At 35.8% G+C, this 23784-nt stretch overlaps 1 long non-coding RNA gene across 1 annotated transcript in view; it reads right to left on the bottom strand.

Annotated features, from left to right (window-relative positions):
* LOC142050161 (uncharacterized) overlaps positions 1–23784 on the bottom strand; it is a 589738-nt gene that overhangs the window by 292814 nt on the left and 273140 nt on the right. Inside the window, exon 3 of the long non-coding RNA XR_012657935.1 lies at positions 18561–18633. This is a non-coding gene — a long non-coding RNA (uncharacterized LOC142050161). The remainder of the gene's footprint in view (positions 1–18560; positions 18634–23784) is intronic.

The following is a 23784-nucleotide window of genomic DNA, read 5'->3' as shown; positions in this document are numbered from 1 at the left end:
TTTTTATTTTTATGGTTTTGTTTGGTTGGGTTTTTTTAAATAAAAATAAATACTGCAGAAGGTTTTGCCCCTACGTCTTAGAATTTTATCTGGTACACAGCATCAAGATCGACAACATTAAGATCCAAGAAGTACAGAAGTAAAAATAAATGGCATTCTACATTTTGTTACAGGATCAACAGAGACCTGCTGATATTTCAGCTAGAGAACTTATAGACATAATGACCTCAATTAATTTTAACCAATCAGAAGCTGGAAACATTAATATGAAGAACTCCAGCTTCTACAGAATAAATGCATCTCTGTACTTGAGCTATACTAATTATTGCTACTTTTTTTGAGTTGAAAAATCCTGAAGCCCTAGGATCCACCACTTCTTAGCATCCCTACTGCTTTGATAATTTTTGCTTTCCCTTTCATATCTTCTGTCCTTCTCAACTGCAAAAAGGAAATGTGTCATTACCAGTTTTCCTGCATATGTACGGAAATCACAGTAACTGTTGGAGAGGCACATATGCAAAAAGAAGATACAGCAAATAACTAGGATGGTATTTACACACATAGCAGCAGCATAATTCATTTTTAAAAATGCCGATTAGCTGAGAGAAATTTAATCAATACCTTCTGCTCATTCGTGATAGTCAAAGACACAGTCTGCATTAGCGTGTAATTCAAAAGAACTGGATAATTTCATAGTACAGTGAGGAAAACTGACTTGGCATAGTTGACTTATTAACACCAGCTATGCTCCTGCTGTCACTTTTAATTCTCTGTAAACACTTGTGTCTAACATCCACTACTTCCAGAGACAATTCACACTGTGTGAATGATGGGGGTCATTCAGGAACTTAGCATACAATTTCTTGTTTAGTATCTGAAAACTTAAAGGATGAAACCTATTGAGCAAAATGACAACTTTGAATATGGGTTTGTAAAATAAAGATTTATCTCCAGCTATAATATAGACAGCTATGTTTCTATGAAATAAAAATACATGTATAACTACTTTTTTTTCCAGCTTAAGCATATTTGAATTGTACTTACTTGTCTTCCCTGCACACAATATATATAGCTAAGCAGTGCCCAATACTTCTTATCAGAAACATTTTGTGGCATTTTCCTTATTTTTTTTTATAAAATAAATAAAATTAAATAACATTCTTCCTGGCAACGATGTGTTTTTTTTAAAAAAATATACATTCTTAAATTGGGTTTTATACATCAGGTAAGGCCCAGAAAAAAGTAAACCAGCCATACAGTGAAAAAGAAGTTACTTTTTCTTAATGGTGTTTATTGATGTCAGTAATGATATCTGTTTAATAGCAAAACAAAACATGCTTTTATGATTATGACCTCGTTCTCCAACATAATTCATCAGTTTACATCACAGTAAACCTGTTCAAATCAATGGATTTTTTCCAGGATAGAAATAAAGATGAACATTGAAAAACAAAGCCTACCATAGCAGGATTTATAACTTCTCTGTGTCTGTCTGTGTGTCAGAGAGGGAGAGAGAGGGTAAGATTTTGATAGATATCATCAGTTAAGTTTTACAATTCATCATTTTTCTGGTCTCAACCTGATTTCATTAAGTGAAAATATAAAATCTGTAAGAAACTATGAAAGTAAATTACTCTAAACCAGCCATATTGCACTGGGTTAGTCTGTTATACATTCCTGTAACTATCTGTAAGAGCTGAAAAATGGAACACATACACACAAACACACAAACACACACACACACACAATCATCAGTGATAAAAAAAAGCAGCTGTAACTTTGGATATATGATGCTTGTTTCAGATACAGTTCAAGTCACAACAGGGGGATAGTTCTTAGGCAAAGAATAAAGGGGACTCTCTGGGGAAAGAGTTTTAATGCAAGATGAACAACTGTTCTTAAGCTATAAATTAGGGCACTCCCAGCACATACTCTCTACAAACTTACAGCTTACTTGGTGTATCTGACAAGGGTAACATCTTCAGCTAGAACAAACGGTATGTACCACTTCTTCAGATATCTTTGGATATTGTTATGTGTTAATATGTCCCCGAAACTTTATTCTAATCTGAATATTGACTGAGATATTTGCCAAAAGAAAAGTTTAAGGGGACACAATGTCTGAAAAGATGGTGTGGCTTTCTCTTTAGGAACAATTGCAAAATATAACTGTAGCACTAAAGAGAAGGATCCCTTCAAACAACCAGTCTCTGTTCTGAGGAGACACATGTGACATGTTCTCAGAAAGCACTCCACTACTCCTAAGATATAATTATCAACAACAAGCTGAGACCAACAATCATCGCTTCTGAAACTGAGTTTACTAGAGTGAAACAATCCACACAGCCCAGAAGCTGTCAGTAACAGACCTTACTAATACTAGGAGAAACCTTACCTGGACAGATTTCAGTGAAATTAATTATTTGCTTCTATGCAACACATATATGAAATGTGCTGTGTTAAAAGTGATAGAAGTCATGCATACAATATGGACATATGGAGGGATTTAAATGTCTTTGGTCCACCCCATATTTTAATGTCTGGGAGTTTAGCCAAATGTAATTTTGAGGCAGCTGCCAAATCAGTGGGAAAATATAACAATCAAACCTAGATAATTAGCAGTGCCCATCTTTGAGCAAGTCAAGATTTACCAACTACTGCAATCAATTTAAGGGTCAGGAGCTTCTTGTCCCGAAGGTAGCATCTTTTCACTGGACTGAGAACAGGTGCTGTTCTAAGCAATTTTAATTTGATTCATTTCTTACAGTACATTATGTTGTACTGTGCTTAGGCTTTGTTGTCTGTGCCTTGTACATTACCTGGCAAGCTTATGTATATGGATGTCAGATTTAAGTGTTCTATAAATATGAGATATTTATCATTTAGTTCTTTATATTCAACTATAAGACTGTATTATACCTTGGTTTGTTTTTCCTGGTAAGTAGCAGAAGAAAAAAGGATACTAGGAAGGCGGTTGGCACTTTACACCTATGAAAAACTCAAGCATCATTCAACTTTCTTTTAACACTAATGTTATGATGATGTCTATTTTCTTTTCCACTTCCCCTGTACATTAGTGCCTCTTCTTTCATGACATTTAGCATTTGGAACTTCTTATTAAATTAAGGGGATTTTTTTTCCTTTAGTTGTAAGGTGTCTCAATCTCTCCCTTTAAATTCTTAAGGAAATCCTGTTCTGATCTTGATCAACCTTTCAAAAATATTATCTGATCACTAGTATGAAAGACCTAAAAATCTTCTCATGATATTTCACATGGTAATTTTGTATGTGTGTCCCACTTGAGAATAAACTCTCCCCCACCTAAGATCAGCCCAGAAAAGAATATAAAAGGATGAAAGTAGATTACTGGTTTCCATAAAGAATATGACTCTCTCTTATATTGTTCACTGTGTCTTTCCAAGCAAAGAACCTTCTAGGCAGTTAGCTCAACTTACTGTGTCTTTTTAAAAATCATTCTTTTTAAACGATTGTTGCCTCAACAGCTTACTTCTGTGCAGGTCCATATACTTGAGAAAGAGGCAAACTTCTCAAAAATTTCCAAATTTCTTTTTGATTGTGGTATCCTTGACACTAATCAATTTTTAAATGTCTATTACAGTTTACTTTCAAGTGAAGTGTCCAGGACAGCTGACCCTGACCCATGCAGGAACACTAAAAGGAAACAAGTGATAGTAGTTGGTCACGCCCTGATGTGGGAGATGGAGGCATTCAGTGCTGACCTGACCTGTTGTCTGGGGAAGGTAGCTCCTTGATGGGGGCTTAGATCTAGGATGTTGTGGAGAGAGAGTCAAAGCTTGCCTGACCATCTGACTATTAGCCCCTGCTGTTCTTCCATGTTGGAACCAATAGTACTACAAGGGACAACCTGGAGGATAACAGACGTGAGTACAAGGCTCTGGGAGCAATAGTCAGGGCACTGGGACCCAGGTGTTGTTATCCTGGGTCCTGTGGGTGAGAGGAATAGGGTATAAGAGGAAGGCATATAGTAAGGAATATGATAAATGTGCTTCCAATTTAAAAAGCTCCAGTTCAAAATGTTTTTATCTTGAAGTTCAGAAAACATAGTTTTTATACAACACTGATGAGTGGGCAAAAATAAGTTACAAATTACTATTCTGAAGTTGGCTTTCTATGGTTAATGTGCATTCTCAGGGAAAAAAAATAGTGGTAACAAAGACGGATGATATATTGCTTGAAAACAGTCTGTTAAAAATGAAATCTAGATAATACTACATAGGAGAAACAATACAGACTAGGTTTAGTTTCATTTCTGGTTTGGTTTGGTTTGGTTTGGTTTGGTTGAGGACAAACTGATCAGTGATAGTATTTCAAGTTGTTAGCTTTGATTTTACATCCTGAAGGCAAGAAGTTAACTTCACTAAGAGGCATGTAATTGCAAAAAATTTCTTGTTTGAGTTAAGTATTCTTAACTTGTTTCCAAATTTCTTGTTCTTGGGAGTGAAAGAATTATTATATGCCATGTGTTTCATGTACTAAAACTGTGGTGAACTTCGTGTTTCCCAGTTTGCCCTTCTGGAACTATTTTACATGAGATAGGAGGTTAATTTATAACATCATACAAATGTCTATTATAATATACATCGTAATTTACATCAAGCAGAAAACTAAAGTGAGAACAACACACGCAAATTGGGCTCAAGGTAGCACACCTTTTTATGTAACTTCATCAAAAACCAGAACTCCCACAACTTTAAAGAAGATTTCCTAATTGAGCTTTATAAACTTTTTCCCTTCCCAAGCATGAACATATTAAGTGTGCTGCAAATGCTGGATATAAACCAGTCTTTTCTCCCCATAGATCTTTTGCTCCCCCAATAAATGATCTAAAACTAGGGTAACATTGGGATAGGGCTGAGATTTATATGGAATGATGGTAGCACTGTCTGAATGAAATAGGGTTGTTCTAGTTTCAGCTGGGATAGAGTTAATTTTTTCTAGTAGCTGGTATCGTGCTGTGTTTTGGGTTTAGTGTGAGAATAATATTGACAACACACTAATGATTTAGTTGTTGCTGGGTAGTGCTTATAAGAGTCAAGGACTTTTCTAGCTTCCCATGCTCTGCCAGGTGCACAAGAAGCTGGGAGGGGAGGGGACAGAGCCAAGGCAGCTGATCCAAACTGGCCAAAGGTATATTCCATATCATATGACATCACGCCCAGTATATTAACTGGGGGAAGTTTGCTGGGGGAGCAGAAATCGCGGCTTGGGGACTGGTGGTGTTGGTCGGCAGGTGGTGAGCTGTTGCATCCCTTGTTTGGTTTTGATATTTTTTTTCTTCCCCCCTCCCTGGGTTTCACCTCTTTCTCTCTCTCTCATCATTTTCCTTTACATTATATTATCAGTATTAGCATTAGTACTAGTATTAGTAAAAATAGTAATTTTAATTACTATTTTAAATTTAGTAAATTTAGTAATTAAAATTATTAAACTGTTCTTATCTTATCCCATAAGTTTTCTTATTTTTGCCCTTCTGATTCTCTCCCCCATCCCACAGGGGTAGGGGGAGTGAGCAAGCGGCTGCGTGGTGCTTAGTTGCTGACCGGGGCTAAACCACAACAGAGCTTTTATGCCACCCAACGTGGGGCACAAAGGGTTTGAGATAACAGTTGCTGGTCACAGCACTGGCTCATCTATTTTCTATATTAGTTTATCTGATCTGCATCATGCTCTTTTCTTTTGCTATACATATTAAAGATTCTTGTTGGTTTTTGTAGTTTGCTGGGATCTGCAGTGTTTAGAGATATTTTGCCTGAGAGATTTGTTATTAAAACTCTGGCCTTGAGCTTTATTGGTTATTTGGTTTTGCCTGGAAGCCATTACTGTACTTCTGTTACCACCTCATGGAGACAATTAGGAATTATACCTCCTCCTCTGAGAGGTTTTTTATAGAGAAAATAGAGAATGGCACCTTTGCTATGTTCTTCTATGTGTCCTCCTTCATTACAATAATTTTTCAGTATCTTGAACATCCTTGGGTAGTTAAGATACATCTGTTGGTATTTCTTTGGCAGATTGCTTCAGTTTTGTCTAAGGTTAATAAGCAATTTAAGAACATCATCTAGAGATCTGTCCTAAGGCTCGATAGTTATGAGTGGCAGGGTATATGGGAGAGTATGGGCAAATACCTAAGATGGTGGGCACTCCCAGTGTCTTGGGACTTCACCACAAACAAGTGCAGAATCATGAAAAACTAGGAGAATATTTGGAGAAAGTATGTTGTTACCCTGGGAACTCCAGAAAGACACAGATAACTGCAATGTGCTGGGGCCTGGCCCATACATACCGAGCCCTTTTCAACACTTTTCAGCACTCTCAAGGGGAAGAGAAGGTCTCTGGATCTAACAACAAAATGACAGGCACTGCAGCTACTCAAACCCCCGTGACAGGCACTGCAGAGAACCAACCCGTGCTGGTATCAGTCACCCCATAGACAAGAAGAAATCTTGGAAGTGAAAGTCAACTAATTTAAATAGAGATGATGGAAGAACAGGGCCATCACAAGGAGAGGAGGACGAAGAGGAAGAACTCATAAACGAGATGGAAACCACTTGATCGTTATCCTTGAGTGACCTGCAAGATATCTGACAAGATTTCAGCCATCATCTAGGTGAAACCATTGTCACCTTGCTGCTCTGATGCTGGGATAACAGGGCCAGTAGCCTGCAGTTAGAGGGGAAGGAAGCCAAACAACTGGAGTCCCTTTCTAGGGAAGGGGACATTGACAAAGTGATTAGAAAAAGAGCACAAGCCCTCAGCCTCTAGACGTGACTCCTTTCTAGTGTGACAGAAAGGTATCCCTTCAAGGAAGATGTTATATATCGCCCAGAAATATGGACCACCATAGAGAAAGGTATCTAGCACCTGCAGGAATTAGCTTTGCTGGAGGTCATTTGTGGTGACCTGGACAATGAACAGCCATCCAAACATCCTGATGATGCCCACTGCACATGAACCACGTGGCAGAAGTTTGTACAGAGCATACCATCATCGCAGGTAGACTCATTGGCAGTACTGGCCTGGAAAGATGAAGAAGCACCAATGGTGCAGGATGCAATTGACAGATTCCGGGACTGTGAAGCAAGTATCTCTTCCTGCCTCATCATGCTGTGGAGAAACTGTCCCAGGAGGTCCAGCAATTCAAAGAAGATATGTCCTGCTCACCACCTCTATGGACCAGTATCTCAGCCATTAGCAATAAGCGTTCCTTTGCTCAAGAGAGATGATACACACCACAGGTCACCTTATGGTTTTACCTGCATGACCATGGAGCGGACATGAGGAATTGGGATGGAAAATCTACCTCGACCCTAGAGGCATGTGTTGCAAGGAAAATCAGTCACTCAGGGGTGTTCTTCCAGGAAAGTTGCTGCTCTGGTTTCCAGTGAGCAGATCCCCAGACGGGATCTTGCTGCATTGTGGCAAGATATTGCTGCCCGGGTAGAGAACCTGGTTGTAAAGGTATGTCATGTGGATGCTCACATCCCTAAGAGTTGAGCCACTGAGAAACATCAAAACTATCAGCAGGTGGATCAGGCTTCTAAGACTGAAGTGGCTCAGGTGGGTCTGGACTGGCAATGAACTGAATGGTATGATAATTAATGTTTTTTTTCCCAGTAGAGAGAAAAATGAGTCAGAAACATGAACAATGATCACTTACATATGTGAAAGACGGATATATGTAGAGAGAGATATAGTCACAGAAATGTCCAAGTGAAAAAATCAAGCAAAATGCATGATAACCTTCACTATAGCAATTGGATATATACTTAAGAAGAAGATATAAAATTAATGTAATTATTTTAACCTTCCAGTGTGTTTCTGGCAGGAAAAATAAATCACTGATTTTGAAAGACACAATTTATTCCCATCCTGACAATCTCAGTTCAGCTACGTAGATTTAAAATTCCATATGTCCCTTTTGCGTCACTTAATTGTCTCATGGGAGTATAAGTAATATCTTTGTGGTTGTTTTAACAATATTCCTCTCTTGAACCAATTCTAAGACATCACAATTCAGCTAAGAGTTTCCAGTTTCCAAAGCATGTGAAAGATGCTTCAGCTCATGAATACGCTCATTAGCAAAATAAAAGGTATTCTAAGAAGTGTTTCCCCTTTCTTTATCTTCCTCTACAACTCCACGGTTTGTAGTAGAAAGTATACACTTCAGTAGTAATCCTTTTGTAATGTGGATTTGGGGCACAGATATTTCTATCAATGGTGATTTTTTAAACACTCAGATCCATTTATCATTAATTAATCACATGTAACAATCAAACTAAGTTGTTTCAGTTTTACACAACTCAAGATACCATTTTGATCCCTTTTTCGTTTCTGAGCTAGCTGCATTCTGAACGCTGATGATTGATCCACAGATACACAGCCAGCATATTTTCACTATCTCCTGATACATGCGCATTAGCTGGAACAACAGCTATAGCTCTGAATAGGCTTCTGGTCTACTGCTGGATGTTGGGAGATCATGTACAAATTTGCCAAGTCTCGCACCAGCAACTCTTTTAGTCGAAGGAACAGAGCAGAAAAATAGCTGTAATCGCTATTGCTCTAAATATTTCTATTTTCTATAGCTGTATACCTAAAGGAAACAGAAGATTCTATTACCCTGGTATGAAGTATGAAGGTGTGAAGTATAAAGATTGTCACTGAGAATTTATTTTCTTCCTTTCAAGTTATTTATGCTTTTATTTAAAGCTGAAGAGACTTTTATATTATGAACACCAACACTTATAAGAATAATGCTATTAATGCATCATATATTGCTTTAGTTTATTTCTTTTGCAAATTAATGTTTTTAAGGTTTTTCTGCAAAAAAATTCAAAGTATGTCATAAATATTAATTTTTTGTAATATTTCTTCTTGTAGGAAATAGTACATTCGAATATTTTTCACATTGAAAATTGGAGTAAATAGCTGCTCAAGACTATCTTGGCAGGTGTCATCATCCATTCCCACTGAAATTAAAAGGCTTCCCATCAAAGTCTGTGTGGAATCAGTCACAGAAAAATAAGCTGCTTATCTACTTTATACAAACTCCATTGGTCTAAGTAAAAGCATTCTTCAAAAGGATCTACTTCCATTTAGAAACTTGCGTATATCAAATAAACTCAAATGTTTTATCCCTGTCCACAGTTTACTTAAATTTTGAATTCTGAGTTTCATTCAAAACCCACGCTTATTTTAATTCATATAATACCAGACAAAACCCACAAATGTGTCCATTGCAATGAGTCTGAATGTGAGAGTGCAGATTCTCAACTTTGTACAAGATTAAAACTTACTTTTGAATTGTGCTTCTCTCACATAAACTAAATCAAGTTAGAAACCCACAGCTGCTTATTTATATTTTCAAAAGAAGCCTTGAACATCTATCCACTAGTAAAGATTAACAAGAAGGGATAAAATTTTCTTTTTTTCAATCCCAAATCAAAATGTTTCTAGCTTTCTATAAGAAAAAGAATTGCAAGCAATCACTTTCCTAAGTAAGCCTAATTTGCAGCTACAATATGGGAAAGAACAACGCTTACAGAATAGGAAAAAAGCAACCTGAACACTTGCACTTAAGAGTTTGGCAGCGCTAGTGCTGCAGATAGGTGAAGATATCATTTCTGTCTAAAATGGAAATAAAATAAATTACAACTACTCAGAATAAGAATTAAAACTAAAATTCCAGTTATATAATGGAATAATACATATATCATATTCAAATTCAAGTCCTGTGATCTCTCAGTGTTGTATTATGTAAGTACATGGTGGCATTAATGTGCCAGTTACTTCTATTCCCTTTCAGATACCTATTAATCAAACAAATGTTGCATTTTATACAAGAAAATCTGAATAAGCATTTTCTTCTACTAAAAGGAAGGTTTTATAATGGAAAATGTGGCCAAGGGTAAGCAAAATAGACAGGAACACGTATGCCTGTTAAAGCAATATGAATGCCTGCCTTCCTTAAAAATGCCACAGAATTACACTGTTCTTCACTTTAATAAACATCTGTAGTGGACTCTGAAGCTGTTTTTGCTAATATGAGTTAAACTACTGTCCTGGAGTAATTAGAAAACAAATATTTCCCTATTTGTGAAGAAGCAGGGGAGGTGAAAATTGTTTTGGCAGCACTTGTTGATTCCACAGCACTCTTTTTCTTTCTTCTCTAACAGCTATTCATAAGAGTTGAATAAGATATGATTTTTTTTTTAGAGCATATGAGTTTTCCATGAAGTATTTTAGTAGACATATGATCAATTTCTCATGTGCAATACAGTGAAGTAAAGAAAGCATTTTAACTGCAGATGAATGATCATAACAACCATGTATGATATGTACCAGCCTAACCTCTGGTGCTTAGTTTTTTCCCTTATAATCTCTGGATGGGTATTGGTTTCTCCCTCTTTTTCACTATTTTTTACTATTTTTTACCAACTTTTGTTGTTTTCATTAAAAACCTCATTCCCTCTTAAAGCAGTACTCTCTGACAAAATACTTCATTTAAAAAGCAACTGTGACAACATTAAATTACCTACTTCTGCAGCTACTCAGTTTAGGCCCCTTTCTGACTTCCATAACAGTTGTTATTCCATTACAGTTGTTAGAAGAGCTGAATTAGGGACCATGAACAGCCGAGTTTTGTGGAATTGTTGGCAAATATTATTTTCAACAGGCATTGATCATAGATCAACTAAAAGCTTAATGTAGCTGTATAAATTACTGCTTCATCCTACCTTAGTCTTAAGATCTCTTGGGTTTGGGTTTTTTTAATCATTTGCACTTTAATTCATTACAAAGTTCATACACACACTGTAATTTTGGAAATATAATTCCCTTTTAAATGACTGAACTTCAAAAGCTACTGCTGTTATTATGATAAATTTACTTATTACTGTGCATCAAGCCTTATCTCCTGTAGTTCATGAACATCCCAATATACAGCTCACAAAAAAAAAAATTGGGTTTGTACTCACAGAGGAAAAAGAAAAACTTTCTGACTGTAGTTAGCATGCCTGGAAATAGGCATTTATAATGAAAATACTTCTAGAGCCTATCTGTAGTTGTGCTGCAACCTGGACAATGTTAGCAGGAGCATTATGCATGGGAGACACACACCCTTATGCTCTAGAATACCCACAAACTAGCAAGGCATTTTCTATAATTTACGTTTATGAGCTTCAATTTCAAATTAATTTTACGGACTTAATGGTTTGGGAAATTATTATGGGAAACAATAATTCAGAGTTGACCTTTTCTGATCTACCTGTTATTTGATTGGTTTAGCTAGCAATGTCTTTAATTGAATTTGTCAGTAACAAAAATATGTGTGCTAACAGCTGCTGACTTACATTTTACAATTATTGTTATTACCTCAGAGAAATATTTAAGCAGGCAAAGAAAGAGTGGGAGTAAAACAAAGTCACCTACAATAGCACAAAGTGAATACCTCAGTTGAGAAGTTGTAATATTCACTGTTTCTTTAAAAATACATTTCTGATTTAGCAGAAGTTGCAACACATTTTTTTCATTTCAATGATGTGGGTAAATAATGACTAAATACTGAGTTATTTCCTTAGCCAGAGCCCCACAGTATCATCAGAAAAATTGCTTGAAAATTCAGGTTCAAATTCTGTAAAGACTGGCTGCTATTCACCAGCCCAAAAAAGCTCCAGACAAATACAGTCATGTTCTTTGTGCACAGGCTCATTCTTTGTGCAATGCACTGTAGGAATAATGTCTATTTTTTTTTTTTTAAAGAGATACTCTAAAACTCTCTAACTGAAATAGCATTAAACAACCAGAGTGCTGAATTTATGTAGAAAAACATTATATAAAAAATGAAATTCAGTGCCAAATGATTCTGTTCTCATTTCTTAATATTAAAAAAAAAAGAAACAAAATAGTTTTGCACTGATTTTGTGAGGAGGGAATTCTTGGGTTTTGTTTGCTTGTTTGTTTATTTTTAAAGTACCTTAGTATCATTAATTCATATGGCAAAGAGAGGAATCAAAATGTGTCACTTTTCTAGTCTTAAATAATTTTTTGAGAATAAGCAGCTGTTTTTTTTCAAACATACTATTTCTTTCACCTTATCTCACAAAACTTTTTGTAGTTCTTTTAATGGTGATCTGCCTAATTTCTTGTCATAGAACTAAAGGAAAAAGTTCACATGTTCTACATAATTAAAAAAAAACAACTCCAAAAACCTCTTTGAGGAAAGCTTGTCGCTTCTTATTAACCTAGTTATCCCATGTGAAATGATCTCTAATTCCAATTTACACACCAAAATGAATTCAGGATCAGGCCTTCTGATTTTCTAGATATGATACTTTTTCCTGTTGTCATTACTAGAGCTCTTAAATTTGGAACTTAATTAATAATTTAAATCTGGTTATTGAGACATAAAAGCACTGTATAGTATTAGGAACATCAAATGCTGATTATGTTTGGATAATGTGGGATTTATCAGAGGCACAAAAAAATCTAAGTACCAGCCAGACTACTTTCAAGGAAGTATCTTAATGGTTATACTAGTCTATAGGAATGAATTATACAAAGTGAGAAGGAATTAACAACAAAGATTTTAGAGCAGAAATAGAGATCCAAAGTATTGATCTTCTCTAATGTTTCTGAAATTACAAATCTTGTATTTTGCTTAATACTTGCAATAAATTAGATAAACAAATTTCAGCGGGGTGGGGGAGGAGGAAGCGATTGTATTCCAGTTTTAGAACTGTCATCAGCCTTGCTAACACTTCTGATATGCAATTTCTTCTAATTTAAGTAGAAAACATTCTAATACAGGGACATAGGATTATATGCTAGTGCCTATAAAAAAAAATGTTTATGTATCAAAAAGAGATTTTGCTGTAAGTATCCAAGACATTTGCTTTTTTCCTCTTTCTAACTAGTGGACAAATAAGTGTGAAGATAAACACTTTCAATAAATTACTTTTGCCAAGTACTTGATATTATTCTTCACCTAAGAAGCGGTAAACCCAGACAAATCCCCTATTCACCTTTTATGCTATCTAGTAGAATGCCAGGATGGTATCCTCAGGGGTTTCAGATGTATTTTAGCAGCTCTGTAACAGTTACTTGACTAGTTTTAAGCATGGAAAAAGGCTTTTCATACTTAGAAGCTGTCATCCATATTACTGTAAGAGATCAAAAATGCAAACATGAATCAGCCAAAATAAAGAAACTAAATATAGTTATTTATAACGTCAAAGGATATTGAAAGCATAAAACAAGCAGACAAAGAAAAGTAAAGGATTTTTGCCTTTTTGGAATGTTGACTGTTAAATCAATGGTTAAAATATTAAGTATGGCTTTTTCAAATGGGACTTCAGAAAAAGGTCAAACCTGAGGTAACCTTTTAATCCATACTTGCTAAGTCACTCAACATTAGCGCTCACTTTAATGAAAGAATAAATAAAATATATGGTAGCCTTAGATGTGTTTTGTGTGGTTTATAAAACAGAAAGTTGGTTAAATTTATCAGACTCCCTAATACAAAGAGAGAAGAAATAATACACAGTATTCTGCATTATAAAATTTCAGAACTGTATATGCTACAGTACTCTAATACTTAAATCTATAAAACAAAGTCCAAGCTTAAGAACTGCGGTAACACTGAACATAGTTTTCATATTTTTCTGTTATGGAACAGCTGCCTCTAAAGTCCATATATGCATGTAGAACACAATCAGTCTAAATGATTATTTAGTAACATTTTTCTTTTGAAATTATGTTAATTGTCTTCCATTATCTGACCAGGAAATAATAAAAAAGGAACATGAGTTAAAGTAACTGCATGGCCTTGGTCACTAGCCAAGAGTGGGTACCTCAAGAGTTGCAGTCCTTTGAAGAATGAAGAGAACAATATTGAGCATTTCAGAAGTAGTGGAAGTGCAGTTGAATTCAAAAAGGAAACAATAAATGAAAAAAAATCACTCTGGATGCCCAGTCTTCAGAAGTCTTATATCGTATATCATAACTTGCATAATGTACAACAGATCGTCAATCCCTGCCTGTCTATTCTGGAGAAACTATCATCATCCTAGGTCACATGGTAATGAAATAGTCTTAGTTTTACACATAAAGTCTACTTTTACCAAGGTCAACTGTACTATTCTGTAAAAAGGTAATACATTATCAGTTATTAAAATTATATATACACATATATATCCATGGTAATTGTCTTGATTTAGAAGGTTGCTAATTCTACACCTAGTTACATGTAATCAATCCTACTTTCAGACAATTGAATAAATATTGCTGAGATAAGAATTAGACTACAGATATGAAAACACTGAAACCAGAATAAAAACCATTCAAATTTACCAAGAAAAATTATTTTTGCAGGTTATTATTTCATTTTCAAATATTTCTAAAGTATGCTTTTCTCTACCAAGAATGAGCTGAGGAAAAATAGGTATTTTGCAATAAAGTTTTGGTCAATTCTGCACAACACATCACGACTCAGATAAAAAGGTGCTCTCTGTGAATAATGAATTACTTTTTACCCCTCACCAGTCAATAAGGTCTCTCAAAACTGTACAAGGTCTTAAAATGGCCTCTGTGAAATAAAAAATAATTTTCTTTAAATGATCCCAACACTTAGGAAAACTGGTGAATACATTAACTTATTTTTGAACATGTGATTATAAGATACACGTAAGATATTTATAGGAGAACATTGACATGTATGTATAACAACAGGTTACACTAAAAGTGTTCCTTAAAAAGTTGTCGTTCTCAACACCTTCATTTACAATAAGAGAGAAAATACTACAAATATGCCTCAATTAGCTTATAGAACCTGTGTTGCATGAGTTCAGAATTACCTGGTTATGAAAGGTAAAATATACTTGTAGAGAAGCAACATTTTCTTTCTTTCAGATTATATTATAACCTTCTTGGTTTTGTAACTCTACAGATTACCTTTTGTGACTCATGGTCACCACACGGTTACTGAGAAATACTGAATTGTATTACATACTTCCTTCCAATTCTATTTGTTTTGTGCTGAATATTTGGGAGAAATACCCATATTTATTTAGAAAAAAAATACAGATTAAGAATGATTTCCATTTTATTTTACTGAAAATCATTTGTAATAGATCATTAAGAAGGATAACCTCTGATTCTCTAAACAGATGTGTTTTCAAAATACCTAACTGTTCCATGAAGATTTGCTTGATTCAGGTTTCTATCCACAAAATGACAGCACTCCAGAAGAATTAAGTTACCTGAAACATCTTTAATTTTGGGGACAAAAATCACCAAAATTTTCTGCAGTTCCATTAAGGCTGCTTTTCTAATCACTATTGCTTTAGTAGGAATGACTTGACTTATGCTATTCTCATTTTCAGTAAGAATATTTTTAAGAACAATATAGATTTTATCAAAACAAGGAGGTTCTTTTTCTCCCTAATTTTAAGCTTGATTAAGTGGTAAAGTGAGTTTTGTGCTGATGGTAAATGGCTGGAATTTTTTATACACAACTGCAGTGCTGTGTGGGTGGGGGCAGGGGGAAAGAAGTTGACTTTTTAACAGGGTGCCTCATCAATTTTAAGCCAAAAGACCTGCTTTTTGACTTGAGGTACAGTTGACTCTGCATAGACATCTGGGCTTTGACCCTTCTGTTGTGACTGCAAGAAGTGAAATATTGTCATAACATGCAATTGTTTTGTAAACTAGTTCTTTATCCTCGGCATTTGAACTCTCTCCACCATCACATTTCAGGGTGCCAAATAACTGTCAAGTTGAAAGAATGTTCAAGCTCAACCAGTCTAAACTGGCTTCAAAAATATGACCTAGAGGTTAAATCTTTAATATTCTAATTTTAGCTTGCCAAGCTATTGAACTGACAGTCACTGCTAAGAATTTTAATACATTAAATACTCATGTATTGTTATTAATAACGTGAAGTTGATAAAAAAACTCCAATATTTTCCTCTTTAATCTCTATGATCACAAAAAATAAAATATTGCATCGTATTTGCCTATATCTACATTTTCTGTCTTTTTCATAAAACAAAATAAATTAATTCTAAATAATGAAAACCTATACTCTCCTCTTGGATGTATCTTAGTTATCATTGAATGTGCTGCAGGCATATCCCTGTTCATCCAAGTTTACACATGGAATCTCAGACATAGTGGAGTCTGATGGATACGCTTTATATTTCTGCAGTATCAAAATTTCACCCTTAAGAACTGCACGTTGATATTTTCAGGGCTGAAACCGTGCTTACCAAGCAGAGAAAAACAAAGCACTGAATTTCTGGTTAAAAGAAATTGATACAAAACAGAAGCAACCTCTATTCAACTTTGAATGGGCTTTTAAAATTATTTTCATTGTATATCTGACATAGATCCAGAATTACAAAAATTATATAAATCTTAAATAATTCAAACTTTGGTATAAATTGGGCCTTATTTTTTTTTCTTTCATTCTTTATTTCCCATTGGTTTTTCATTGCTATTGATTCCTTCAAGGAAACTTTTTACATTTGGTAAAATGATAGAATTTCAGCCTAGGAAAAGAAAATACCTTTATTCAAGATCTGCAGTCTTAAAAGATTAGCAACAATCTAAGTGTAGTGAATCAGGTCTTCTTTAACAGTGAAATATCAATATAAATACTGGCTTCATATTTAATTAAAAAAAAAGGCACTACTGCAAGAGAAGGCAGAAATAAATTAGATTTGTATTTATTAGATTTTACTTTAAGAATGTGAATTTATTCTGGGAACATGTTTATTAATTTGGGTAAAATATATTACTGCATGGAAACTACTTCTACTTTTACAATAAAAATAACCAAGGCAAGGAGATAATTTGATTACTTCCAATAAAAGTATTTTATATTTTAGCTAACTAAATTAAGTAAAAGGAAGACCAAATGACATGACTTAGATTGCACTTTAATCTGTTACTGATTGCAAAGGCAAGGAAAAAAATCCTTCAAAAGGAAACTTTGTATTGAAATGAAATTTTGTTGTTAGTATTCACTCCAATAGACACTGCTTGTGTGAAATCACTTCTGTTTTTAGACCAATATGTAGTAGGTGACATTATACTTCAGTGATATTACAAAAAAAAAAAGCCCCTCAGAAGACTGATCAGAACAAATAGCTGCCTGGTTTAAAAAGTAACAGACTCTGGACTGGGTGATCTTTATATATTAAAGTCAGAAATAATTTATCCTGTATACTTTGTAAATCCTTCCTTTATCAACAAGAATAGAACAAAGCAAAGAATAAGAATCTATGCTATGTCAGTGGTCCTAACTCTGCAACTGATGTACATCATATAATGACCATTTCTGTGTCCATAGAAAATGAAATAGCATACAACTTTATTCTTCCCAGTACCTAGTACTTTGAAAGGTTTTCTTGTACTCATTAGATTCTGGAACATTAATCTTTTCCATAGAACTAGGATGTATAACTGTAGTTGTAAAACCATTCTTCTAGTTTTATTAATGGATGGATAGAAATATGGGAAAATACCACAAAATGGTGTCTAGCTTAACAAAAGTCACATGATTTCTTACTGAAAGATGAAGATTTGTATTTCTTAGCACTCAAGCTCCAGCAGTAATGTAAACTTTCAGTTTATAACAAAGAAAAAGAAAAAGAAAAAAAACACGAGCATCACGTATTAAGGCAGACTGGACAAGCAGCTGGAGGTCAGAAATACTGAGAGCCACCAGTCATGATTCTGTGAACTGTGACTTACAGTCATCGGACCCTTCCTTATTTAGAACTGTTCTAACACCTAGAAATATGTGACTATCACTTCCATTTTCTCCACTCAGGATCTAAAAGTTAAAATTAAAACTAAACTTATTTAAGATACAAATTCCTAGCAGGGACTTTTTTAATATAACAGTTACCAGAGTGTTGCTAAGATCAACAGAAGTCATGATGTAATTTATTAGAGCTTTGTAAAAGTTGCTCATCCAGGGAACATTGACAGGACACAGTGACCTCTTAAATCTATCAGCTCTCCTTGTAGTCAGGAAAAGAAAACCCTTTACAGATTTGTCATACTGAGGTGGGTAGGGGGAAGCAAAATTCTTAAAAGACTGTCAAATAGTCGACAAACAGATCACTGGAATTTGAAAGCTGACAGTATCAAACGTTGCTGCGTGACTCATGCTCTACCAAAAAACCTAGAATATTCACCCAGATTTCTAGATATATACAAACCTAGAATTTCTGGAAAATAGGGACTGAACATGTATGAATCAACTGGTCTATTCATATGATAAAAAGTTGATCTGTAAATACAGAACAAATCTGATACTGCTGTGATTCAGACTTCCTACATATTAAATTAATCATAGACTTACAATTTTGGGAATTTGCCAAGAGCAAGAGAGACAGGAAGACATTTCTCAAGTTTTGTCACACAGACACAGCACTGAAGGATATTGTTTTAGCAGTTAAATCTGAAATGACAGTTTAGCTGATCAAAGCAACAGAGCTACACCAACTTACCACCTCGCCACAATGTCCTCACAGCACAGGCAATGACTGGAGGATTGAAAGCGTAAGACTCTCCCAGATTTCCCTGAAAGAGAAAATAAACCATGTTTTATTTGCATTTCTACAGTAACACCAATAAATTCTGAATGGTTCAAGAAAAAGAAAATATTACTGCACTGATGATAAATTCTGCAAACTGCTATCATTGAAAGGCAGCAAAACAAAGTGGAATTTCTAGAGTAACTCTGATGTAAAACATTCTAGATCATAAAAAAGCATTTATTAAATTATTTGAATCAGATATTTTCTGATTAAAGTGTTCATGAAACAACAATTGTATTTTCAACCATATTGTCTTAATTATAAACAGTTTCTTGCTGTGTCACTTTGCTAGATGAAATCTTTTTCAATGTACTATATTTAGTGCAAAAATGTAGTTTCAAAACTGAACTTATGCTATTAGCTCATTAAGTGCACCAGAGGTATTACCAAACCTGCAGTACTTGCACAGGCAGTACGTTAATCAGTTAATTACCTTAACAGTTTGTAAAAACAGAACTGTAGCCTTACCAATCTGTTCATGTATCACAAACGAGTATCAATTTCTACCATATCGATGTCTGCTCTAACTCACTTGTTTAACTCTTTCTCACTAGAAGTCAGGCTTACAGAGGTTCTATAAACTACCCAGGTCAAAACTGATGAGTGTCAAGTACACACAGAATGCAGTAATCATCTTTACAGCATATATTTGAATGTCATGCTAGGAAGATACAATTAAAAAGCACTTTTCCTTTCAGTTGTCTAGATCTTCATACGTTGCTTTTGGATGGGTTTAGTTATCCCCTAGCTCTACCCTGGTCTGATTTCATAGCATTTGTGGCTTGGGAGGAAAATATAATTGCTTTTGTAACAATAACATTTCTATCATTCAAAGATACTCCTTTCTAAACTGACTTTTTTCTTTCGTTTCTTCATCTTATTCACACCTCCTTTTTCTGCTTTTGTGGAATGCATCGGCCTGTTGACCCTTCAGGCAAAGAGCCTGTTTTGCCTGCCAAACACTCTTAAGTTATTTCATATAATGGTCTACCTTTTCTTCCATATTAAAAGATTGTTTGTAGGGGAAAACAAACAAACAAACAAACAAACAAACAAACAAACAAACAAACAAACCCAAACCCCAACTCTTTTCTCATTATTGTATTAAGGAGGAAATTTCTCCTTTCTGGTGGGGCTGAGGTTGGTATTTTCATGCTGTATTAATTTGTTTATTGCTTCACCTGTGCTATTATCATAGGACCTCTTCTCTACAATACAGTGCTTTTGTCCTTTCCCCCTTCTTGTTTTCTAGCTCTAAGTTACCTCATCTTTTCAAGTATCCATCTTTCCCTTCTTGAATATATGTACCTTAATACTTGTCATATACCCCCCTTGCCACTGTCTTCCATAAATATCTAATTGTTCAAGTTTTTCACTCTTCTGACTTTTATTGAATAATAGCAGGCTTATCCTGACCAGAGATACTCTACTTCCCTACTCATTCTTCTTGTAATATCCTCTATGGGCCTTGATATCGTTTCCACTTTCAGTACTTCCTTTTCCATTCTTTTGTGTCTGGAATACATGGTCCACTTAAAAAAAAGCAACAACAAAAGCAACAGGTTTTGGTCTTTATGCTTCTAGTCTGCAGGTCTTTTAGACTTTATCCTTCCAGACTCCTCTCATTGTTCTTAAAATACCCTCCCAATAATATAACTGGAATATATATTGTGACAGTAAGAATGAGGTAATAACGCAGATGCACCATCAGCTTTTTAGTCTTTTGATCCCCTTTTCTGTGCAGTGGACATTCAGCACACTTTCTAACTGTAAATAGTGTCCAAGAAGAAGTTAATTTCTCACTACTGAAAAATTAACCTTGAACTAACAAACAATAACAAAAAAAAGAAACATTTTCTGTTACCCCAAAATACAGTAAGCATAACTGCCACTGCCAAGTATTTTCTACTCTCAGTAGAAGTACTTTCTGTCATTTGACTATGTTTGTTCTCTGCAATGCTTTTCATATTCAAGGATGATACCCTGCAAGCTCAAGAACAGTCCATCCCAACAAGCAGGAAGACAGGCAAAAAACGTCAGGGGGCCTGCATGGATGAACAAGATGTTGTTGGCAAAGCTCAAGATGTGAAAAGGGAGCATATGAAAGGTGGAAACAGGGACAGGTAACCTGGGAGGAACACAGAGACACTGTCTAAACATGGAAAGATGCAGGAAAGAAAATCAAAGCCCAGGAACAGAATCTAGTTAGGGATGACAAAGGCAACAAGAAAGGCCTCTGTAAGTATATCAGCCTGTAAAGGATGACTAGGGAAAATGTGGACCCACTGCTGAATGTGACAGAGGCCCTGGTGAAATAAGACATGGAATAGGCTGAGATGCTGAATGCTTTATTTGCCTTGGCCTTAACTAGTAAGGAAACCCTTCAGCAGTCCCAGAGACCAGGGGTGACGTTTGGTGCTACAGGCCCATCCGGCCTTGCCTCCATACCTGGGAAGGTGGTGGAACAGCTAAACCTGGAAACCATTTCCAGGCAATTGACTGGTGGACTCACCAAGGGGAACTCATGCTTGACCAACCTGGTAATCGTCTGTGGTGAAATAACAGGATTGGTAGATGAGGGGAGAGCAATGTATATTGCCTACCTAGACTTCCATGTGGCTTTTGATACTGTCTAGAGTAACACCCTTACAGAGATGATGATGAAGTATGGGCTGGATGTGCAGACAGTGAGGTCAATTGGAAACAGGCTAAATGGCTGAGTTCAGAGCATTTTGATCAGCAATACAAAGTCTCCTTGGAGGTCAGTAACTAGCTGTGTGCCCTGGGAGTCAATACTAGGTAATACTATGTTCAGTGCTCCCATTAATGATCTAGAGGATGGTGTAGAGTGTAGCCCACTGACACATTTTGTGGATGACACAGAACTGGGAGGAGTAGCTGATACACCAGAGAGTTGTGCTGCCACCCAGAGGGACCTCAGTACACCGAAGAAATGGGTTGATGGGAACCCCATGAAGTTTAACATGCAGAAGTGGAAAGCAGCTTTGCACAAATGGCCCTGGGGTTCCTCATAGACACCAAGCTGAACATGAACCAGCAATGTACATTTGTCACAAAGGCCAAAATCTTCCTGGGCAGTAGGAAAAGTGTTGCCAGCAGGTCAAAGGAGGCAAGCCTTCCTTTTTATTCAGCACTGGCCACACCTGGAGTAGTGTCCAATTCTGGGCTCCCCAGTACAAAAGATATATGGACATGCTGGAAAGAAACAATAAAGTGCTATGAAGATATTGAAGGGACTGGACTCTCTCTCCAACAAGAAAAGGCTGAGAGAGCTCAGACTATTCAGCCTGCAGAAGAGAAGGCTCAAGGGGAAACTCATCAAGGTATATAAATACCTTAAGGGATGTTGCAAAGAAGATGGAGCTAAACTCCTTTGGTGTCCAATGACAGGACAGGAGGCAATGGGAACAAGGAAACACAGAAGGGTCTGTCTGAACATCAGGAAACAGCTTTTTACTGTGAGGGCGACTGAACACTGGAGCAGTTTGCCCAGAAAAGGCTGTAGCATCTCCATCCTTAGAAATATTAAAAAGCCATCTGGACATGGTCATGGGCAACCTGCTCTAAGTAGCCCTGCTTGAGCAGGGAGGTCGGTCCAGATCCAACCTCAATGATTCTGTGATTCTGTGATATTTTATTCATGGCACTTAGCATTTCTGTTTTTTCCATCCACCTAGGCAGTCTGTGATTCATAACCTTCCACCTTTTTCTGTATCTCATTGGTGACATTCAGAAGCCACAATATTCCTAATGATTCACGAAAAAATAAAAGGGAAGTAAATAGCAGTAAATGGCAAATAATGATCAAGAGTGTTTTGCCCTAAAAGCTCTCTTCCCTTAAATTTTAGGGGAACTATTTTTGTCATAATACAATAGCAGTTTCAGAGAAAATGTTTTTTGAAATGCACTGCACATGCACCACACAGAAAGCTGTTGAAAATAAGCAGATAGACATTTTTTTTCCTTAAAAATCATAATTGTATTGAGACTTACTGACATTAAAGGAAATTATGAAGTTGGAGCAAAGCTGTTTGGTTCTTGAGATTCTTTTTTTATGAGGGAAAGCACAGCTAAGAGATACCGAAGAAAGGCTATTTCCTGAAATAGGAAATAGTTCAAGAAAATGTCATCAAGTGTGAATGGAATGTCTTTAAAATGGTCTTTTTTTGTTGGATTTAAATTTAGGCATGATCATGGATTTAGGCATTTGTGATCTCTAAGTACCCAAGCATGTAGAGACATAAGAATCTCATCACCAAGATTTCTGAATATTCATGGAAAGTACAATATATCCTTAATCCAAACCCCACTGAAATCAACAGGAATATTCCAATGACCTGATTAGGCTCTGGCTTGGCATTCCAGACTAAAAACTTAATGAAGTCCATGAAAGACGACCCAGAGTATCACTATAAACTATGAACTCTCAATTATATCCAAGCTAATCACAACTTAATGAAACAAAAAATATTTTTGCTAATTTGGGGGTTTTAAAATCTGATTTATCTCCTTTCCCAACATCAAAATAAATTATGAGGTCAAACTAAATCTGGATTTTTCAGTGGAAAATCTCACCCAGATCTACTACAAAACAGAAAATAAATGAGACTACACAGAAATTCTACATGTGCAAAGTAGAAGTACTAGTACTCTAAAGGAATATGGACTGGAAAGCTTCTGAACATGTACAACTTCTTTTGCAAAGTATATAAAAGAATATAAAGGTCCCTTTTCTACTGTTTACAGTCTAAGGAAGTGAAAGTGGCAAAGTAGAAATATACAGCTGCCTAATAGTCAATTTTCCAGCTACTCTTCAAAGTTAACATTTGCTACCAAATATTAATTTCTTACTATCATATACCCTCAGATCAAATCAAAACAAATCCAGGCAGAGAGATTTGCAGAAGGACCATGGACATAAAGGTAAGGATTCTATAGCATCTGGCTGGTGCTATTTTCAAGCCATCAGCTCCCGGCACCACTGTAGAGATGTAGCAGCCATGTCACATCAGCAGCAGCTGGTGGTCGCCTATGTCACCACGCAGTTGGTGACATGGCCAGCTCAGGATGGGTGTCTCCTGGTTGCCAGGAAGACCTGGGACTTCCTGAGGCT

The sequence above is a fragment of the Phalacrocorax aristotelis genome, chromosome Z (genome assembly GCF_949628215.1).
Source record: "Phalacrocorax aristotelis chromosome Z, bGulAri2.1, whole genome shotgun sequence".
NCBI lineage: Eukaryota > Metazoa > Chordata > Aves > Suliformes > Phalacrocoracidae > Phalacrocorax > Phalacrocorax aristotelis.
Note: the sequence above shows the minus strand (reverse complement) of the source record. Positions and strands in the feature narration are given on the sequence as shown.